Below are 7,925 nucleotides of genomic sequence, written 5' to 3' on the forward strand. Positions count from 1 at the left end.
GATTATTCATTTTCCTAAAATGTCTCTGAAAGTGGTCATGCATTAAAATAATTTATTTGTGTATTCTTTTTATTCTAACGATTAAACACATCAGTCAGTAACACACACTTTATATTATTGAGTCAAGTATTAACAGATGACAGGGAGGATTTAACGCCTTAAGTCTTACACTGAAGGCAGCTGTAAAAGCTTTCAGAAAAAAACACACAAGATAAAATAATCATACTGTGTATAAAACTGAATGTTTCTCCTCCTGATCTTCAGCTGAAGTTAGTGAATAAGGAGTCAGTCTTTCTTCTTCTGTTGCTTTCATCCGATTTTCTGATCTACTTGTATCAGTCTAAAGGCATAATCTTCAAAGTACATAAGATCATCAATAGATGGTTAATGCATGAAGCATTTTTTGCAGTTTTCTTTCACCTTCTAGAAACTACTACGAATTTTTCATAATGTGATCAACTACATCAGTGCAGTTATTTATGCTGAGGTCTTGGAGCAGGATTTTCTTTATTTCAAGAGTGTGGACTGCCAAACCAGTACTGTTATCTTTTTATAAAAGGGTTGGACAAAATCTGGACAATGATATCAAAATGCTTTATAAACATTGGTTGGTTCAGAATGAAAACCTTAGCTGTCTTAGATATTTTGTGTAAAACAATTGTGTGTGTGTTTTGGTGAGACCATGCTAACTGTAGCCTCGGGTTTCTGTTAACTGAAAGCAGTGGCACCCAGTGTGGTCTTCTGCCGGTGTTTCAAGGTTCAATGTGTTGTACTTTCAGGGATGCTCTTCAGCATACAGTATCTTGGTTGTAATGAGTGGTTATTTGAGTTACTGTTGCCTTCCTATCAACTCAAAGCAGTCTGACTATTCTCATGTTAGTTTGATCAAATAATGATGTGAAGACATCATGGAATACATAACACATTAACACCTGATTGCCTCATTATAGATCATATTTAAAGAATGACCATGTCCACCTACAGTGGTGTGAAAAAGTGTTTGCCCCCTGCCTCATTTCCTGTTTTTTTGCATGTTTGTCACACTTAAGTGTTTCGGAACATCAAACCAATTTAAACAATAGTCAAGGACAACACAAGTAAACACAAAATGCAAGTTGTAAATGAAGGTGTTTATTAGTAAAGGTGAAAAAAAATCCAAACCATCATGGCCCTGTGTGAAAAAGTGATTGCCCCCTAAACCTAATAACTGGTTGGGCCACCCTTAGCAGCAACAACTGCAACCAAGCGTCTGCGATAACTTGCAATGAGGCTTTTACAGCGTTCTGGAGGAATTTTGGCCCACTCATCTTTGCAGAATTGTCCTAATTCAGTTACATTAGAGAGTTTTCGAGCATGAACGGCCTTTTTAAGGTCGTACCACAACATCTCAATAGGATTCAGGTCAGGACTTTGGCTAGGCCACTCCAAAGTCTTCATTTTGTTTTTCTTCAGCCATTCAGTGGTGGACTTGCTGGTGTGTTTAGGATCATTGTCCTGCTGCAGAACCCAAGTACGTTTAAGCTTGAGTACACGAACAGATGGTCTGACATTCTCCCTCAGGATCTCTTGGTAGACAGCAGAATTCATAGTTCCATTTATCACAGAAAGCCTTCCAGGTCCTGACGCAGCAAAACAGCCCCAGACCATCACACTACCACCACCATATTTTACTGTTGGTATAATGTTCTTTTTCTGAAATGCAGTGTTCCTTTTACGCCAGATGTAATGGGACACACACCTTCCAAAGAGTTCCACTTTTGTCTCATCGGTTCACAGAATGTTGTCCCAAAAGTCTTGGGGATCATCAAAATGCGTTTTGGAAAAATTGAGACGAGCTTTAATGTTCTTTTTGCTCAGCAGTGGTTTTCTTCTTGGAACTCTGCCATGCAGGCCATTTTTGCTCAGTCTTTTTCTGATGGTGGAGGCATGAACGCTGACCTTAACTGAGGCAAGTGAGGCCTGCAGTTCTTTGGACGTTGTTGTGGGGTCTTTTGTGACCTCTTGGATGAGTCGTCGCTGCGCCCTTGGGGTAATTTTGGGCGGCCGGTTACTCCTGGGAAGGTTCACCACTGTTCCATGTCTTCGCCATTTGTGGATAATGGCTCTCACTGTGGTTCGCTGGATTCCCAAAGCTTTGGAAATGGCTTTATAACCCTTTCCAGACTGATAGATCTCAATTACTTTCTTTCTCAATTGCTCCTGAATTTCTTTGGATCTCGGCATGATGTGTAGCTTTCAAGGATCTTCTGGTGGACCTTACTGTGTCAGGCAGCTCCTATTTAGGTGATGTCTTGATTGGGAACATGTGTGGCAATAATCAGGCCTAGGTGTGGCTAGGGAAATTGAACTCAGGTGTGAAAAACCACAGTTATATTTTGTTTTAACAAGGGGGGCAATCACTTTTTCACACAGGGCCATGATGGTTTGGATTTTTTTTCACCTTCACTAATAAACACCTTCATTTACAACTTGCATTTTGTGTTTACTTGTGTTGTCCTTGACTGTTGTTTAAATTGGTTTGATGTTCCGAAACACTTAAGTGTGACAAACATGCAAAAAAACCGGCTTCCGGTTTATCATCGCTGCTTCCCGGTCTGGCTCCTGGGCTGACTCCGCCGCTCCCTGGTCTGGCTCCTGGGCTGACTCCTGGGCTGACTCCGATGCTCCCTGGTCTGGTATCTGGGCTGACACCGCTGCTCCCCGGGTTTGCTCCTGAGCTTTCACCGTTGCGACCTGTGCCAGCTCCTGGGTTGCCTTTGCTGCTCCCCGGGCTTGTTGACTGTTCTGATGATCTCCAGCAGTCCCATCCAAAAAGGTACAGGAATCCAGTTCTTAAACGGCATAGATCTACTAAAATATTCCAGACATTAAACCAGGCTAAGGTTGTCTGGGACCCGTTATCAAAAATAAAGGGATTATTTGGCGGGCACTTGAATATCCGCAGTATGAGGCCAAAACGTGAACAGCTGGAACACCTGCTCTGTAATTCCAACATTGACTTTTTAGGACTTTCAGAGACGTGGCTGTCCCACTCTTCCCCAGAGGCTGTAGTAAATATGCCCGGTTATAATGTATTTAGGAAGGACAGAGAAAGTGGGAAGGGTGGGGGAGTATTAATATATGTTAGAAATACTCTTAAGTGTACAATGATTGAATGGCCAAGTGAAATAGTTTTGGAATGTGTTGGTGTAGAGATATCACTTTCTGAAACAATGTCTTTTATAATAGTATGTATGTATAGAAAGCCCACAGCAAAAAATGATTTCTATGATCAACTTAGGATTCTTCTTGATCATTGTGATAAATTTAAAGAAATTATTTTACTGGGTGATTTTAATATTAATTGGAATGTAAAGAAAGAACGAACAAATCTTAAACGAATTACTGATTATTTTAATTTAACACAAATAATAGAAAACCCAACTAGATTAACAAATCATTCTGAAACTCTCATAGATCTTTTATTTACAAATCATGCTGAGAGGGTTCTTAAAACATATAATCTCATTACAGGTCTTTCTGATCATAATATTGTACTTTTCTCCCGCAAATTAAGTAAAAAACGATTCAATACCGCTAATTTTAATAATCATCATAAATTTATTCCAAAACATTCACATTCAAATCTTGAAGATATTATAAACGAAGTAAATTGGCCCGAATTGTTTTTGGAAGATAATATTGAACTCAACTCTCAAATATTTAATTCAAAAATCACAGAACTTATGGAACCTTTTCTTAAAAGGGGAAAAGAAAATATAAGGAAAAAACAACTGCCATGGCTAAATAACTACTGTAAAAAATTTATGAAAGAAAGAGACATTTTGCTTAAAACCTCTTTGAAAACTGGGTTGACTGTTGATAGGCAAAGATTTACTTCCATGAGGAATAAAACTACTAATGCACTACGTAAAGCCAAAGCAAATTTCTTTCTGGATGTAATCAAAGGTGCTAATGGAAACGTCAAAATCATATGGCAAAACATAAATAAACTGATAGGTAAGGAACATAAAATGATCAATGATAGATTGGAAATAAAAGTTAATAACAAGTTGTTGATTAATCCAAAAGAATTAGCAACTGAGTTCAATAATTTTTTCATTAAGTCTATTGATGAAATAAGACATATGTTTAGTCAGTCAGAGATAGTTTGCAATTCTAATGACTCTGGACAGCCTCTTTTTAGATTAGATCAAATTACAGATATGGAAGTCGCTAGTATAATTCAATCAATGAGGGCTTCAAAAACTAAAGATGCATACGGGCTTGACACACACTTTTTAAAAACACACAAAGATTCACTGGTTTGTCCAATAACACATCTGATAAATTTATCCATCAGAATGGCAACAGTCCCAGAAAGTTGGAAGGCTGCCATAGTCTCACCAATTTTTAAATCAGGAGACAAATCAAATATTTCTAACTATCGTCCCATTAGCATCCTCCCTGTTGTTTCTAAGGTTGCAGAAAAATGGATTGCCAAGCTGCTGAACAAACATTTCAGCCACCATTCTCTTCTGCACCCCATGCAGTTCGGGTTTCGCCAGCATCATTCCACAGAGACGGCAAATTGTGTCCTTATAGAAACAGTGAAATCCCTGCTCGATAAAACCACCTGTGTTGGTGCAGTCTTTCTAGATTTAAAGAAGGCATTTGATACAGTGGACCATCAGGTCCTTCTGTCCAAACTGACTTATTTTAACTTTGCCGAAGATGCATTAGCTTGGTTTCAATCTTATTTATCCAACAGGAGACAGTCTGTGTCTGTCAGGGGCACAATGTCGTCATACCTTGACTGTCCAGCAGGGGTTCCCCAGGGCTCTATTTTGGGACCAGTCCTGTTTTCTTTGTATATAAATAATTTGCCAAATGTGTGTCAAAGTGTCCACTTCCAAATGTACGCTGATGATGCTGTTATTTTTACACCTGCAAAAAGTCCACAGGAAGCATCTTCAATCCTCACATTAGCCTTGGAGAATATACAACACTGGCTCCTTCAGTCCTCCTTACTGCTGAATAAGAAAAAAACAGTTACAATGATGTTTACAAAAAACCTATAAAACTGGAGCGGTCTAGTGTGTTCCTGGGGGGCGAAGAGCTTGATCTTGTGCAGGATTTCAGGTACCTTGGGGTCACACTGGATCCCACACTGTCTTTTAAAAAACATATAAAACTTACAGCAAGCATAATTAAATTTAATTTAAATAACTTCAAACAAATTAGACCATCAATGACAATTATTTCAGCTAAGGTTTTTCTACATTCAATGATATTATCACATATAGATTATTGCATTACATCTTGGTCACTCACTGGAGATACGTTCTTAAAACCAATAGAAATATTATTTAAAAAGGCTATAAAAATCCTTGATCAAAAGCCCTTATCATATCATCAGTGTAATATTTTGGAAAAATACAATATGCTCAATTTTGAAAATTTTATTAAATTTAAAAATAGCTGCTTGATCTATAAAGTTCTTCATGGACTAGCTCCACTTCCACTTTCAACATACATTAAATCAAGAACTGACCGAGGTTTTGGCACCAGAGCCTCTTCCAGAGGAGACCTTGAGATCCCCCGTAGAAAAACAACCTTTGGACAAACGGTTCTGTCAGTCAGAGGGGGTCATTTCTGGAATACTGTACCGACTAACATCAGAGAATGCTCCACTTACAGTACTTTTAAAAAGCACCTTAAGCAGTTTATTAAAAGTTCCCAGACATGTTTGCACTTTCACTAATTTTTTTTTTTTTTTTTTCTCCTTTATTTCTTTTTCCATTTGTATATTGTTTTAATGTTTGTCAATGTGTTGTCTTTTACTACTATTGTATATTCATGACGTTTTCTGTTGTTTGTCCTTCTGCCTAGGGACTACAGATGCAAATTAGCAAATATGCTATAATCTGGCTCATTTAAAATCTGTACTAAGTATTGATTGTTTTATTAATGTGCATTGTCCCAAATAAATAAAATAAAAAATAAAAAAATGAGGCAGGGGGCAAACACTTTTTCACACCACTGTACATGAATGTACTGAGTTGCTGATATTTGCCTTAACAAGCAGCGGAGCAGGTATACATAACAAAGTAGGCAGTAAACGTTTTATAATATCAGTTTTATGCTATACAATGGAAAACTTTTACAGATCCTTTCAACAAAGGAACCTTTTATGCATTAATCATGAGACTCTCAGTCAAGACGCCTTCCCTGAAAGCCACGTCAACTCCAGCATTGTAGTGACATTTATCGAGCTGTGTGAAACACTGCATTTGAAATGACATACCACTTTTAAAAAATGAAGAAATACCATGACCACAGCTTGCATCCCATTACAGGGATGAGAGGAAAAATAAGGAAAAGAAAAGCAAGGATGCCTGCAATAGTGACTTACTGTCTCCATGGCATCACCTAAAAGGATCACCAACCCGCAGTGCATTAAAAATGAACTTTATTAAACTTCCTGCCAGATTTTGTTACCCAATAATTGAAAATGCTGGAAGACCATTACAGATCATTGTGACCAAGTTTAACTCTTGATGATAACAGATATCATGTTCTAAAATAAATATATATATTATAAAATGATCACTTAAAGAAAAATTGCTCCTTAAATAAAGTAACTGACATTTTTTTCCTTTTGTAAAGCACATTTAAAAAAGATTTTTCTGAGGATAATTTGTGCATCTCTGATTCAGAGTAGAGTAGCTATTCAATGGAGGATGTAATGATACTGTTGCTGATTCCAAGGTCCAGTATAACCTCAGCTTTTAGACCAGCGAGGATGACATGTCTTTCACATGCTCAAAAAAGCAAATTAATTAAATTAATTAATTAATTAAATTAATTAATGAAAAAACTTAAACATCTATCATACATGTCTGCAAGACAGCTGGACACTCCAGTTGAAGAACTTGAGGTAACCTTGTTTTCTTAGAGACATTACGGATGTAAGTAGTAGAAAATGAAAATGTTCTTTTGTCATTCAAAGACACAAAAGGCATTTTTACTTTTTTTATAGTCCCCCCTGGATCTGCACAATCTTCACTAAACAAGACAGTTTTTAATTTGTTTATACATTTTATTAACAATAACAAATGTCAAACTTTACTATTCCTGATATTTGAACTAGGGATGGCACGATACCACTTTTTTATGTCCGATACCGATATTTTACATTTGGATATCGGCCGATATCGATATAAATCCGATATTTAAAATTGATCCAGGCATTTAAAAACATAAAAAAAAGAAGAAGAAAAAAAAAAGAAGTCAACAGTCTCTCACACAACACAATCAAAGTCTTTTAGTTGTCCCACATATAAGACTAAGGACCAGGGCGGGCAGAGCTTTTTAGGCAGTGGCACCAAAGCTCTGGAACTGTTTACCACTCCAGCTCCATTTAGCTGACTCTGTGGCGTCATTTAAAAAAATAGTTGAAAACTTTTCTGTTTAACCAGGCTTTCTGGTTTCTGACTTTATTTTTATTCTTTTTCTTTTAATATGGTAATGTTATGTTTTTAACATAGTGTTTTCTGGGGGTGGGGGGGTGCTATTGTGTTTTAATTATTGTACAGGACTTTTCTGTCTGTGAAAAACGCTATATAAATAAACTTTACTTACAACAGTAACTATCACCTGAATCCTGTTGCTTCTGTGTGAGAAGGTGATGCTTATGGCATGTTGCATATTTCATTAGGGATGCAACTATCAATTATTTTAGCAATTGTGTCTTCTATTTATATTGATTACCCAAGTAACTGGATAAGAAATACTTTTTTTTCATATTAACAGTTCATCTGCATATTTTAACTTCCGTACTGCAGTTTTTCCCTGTGTGAAACAAACAGGGTGGATGGAGCAGCTACAAAGTTCTCTTTTCTTCACTTGCTGATCAGGTGGTTGATGACAGACCTCCAGCTGTT

Source organism: Archocentrus centrarchus, chromosome 5 (assembly GCF_007364275.1).
Source record: "Archocentrus centrarchus isolate MPI-CPG fArcCen1 chromosome 5, fArcCen1, whole genome shotgun sequence".
Lineage (NCBI taxonomy): Eukaryota > Metazoa > Chordata > Actinopteri > Cichliformes > Cichlidae > Archocentrus > Archocentrus centrarchus.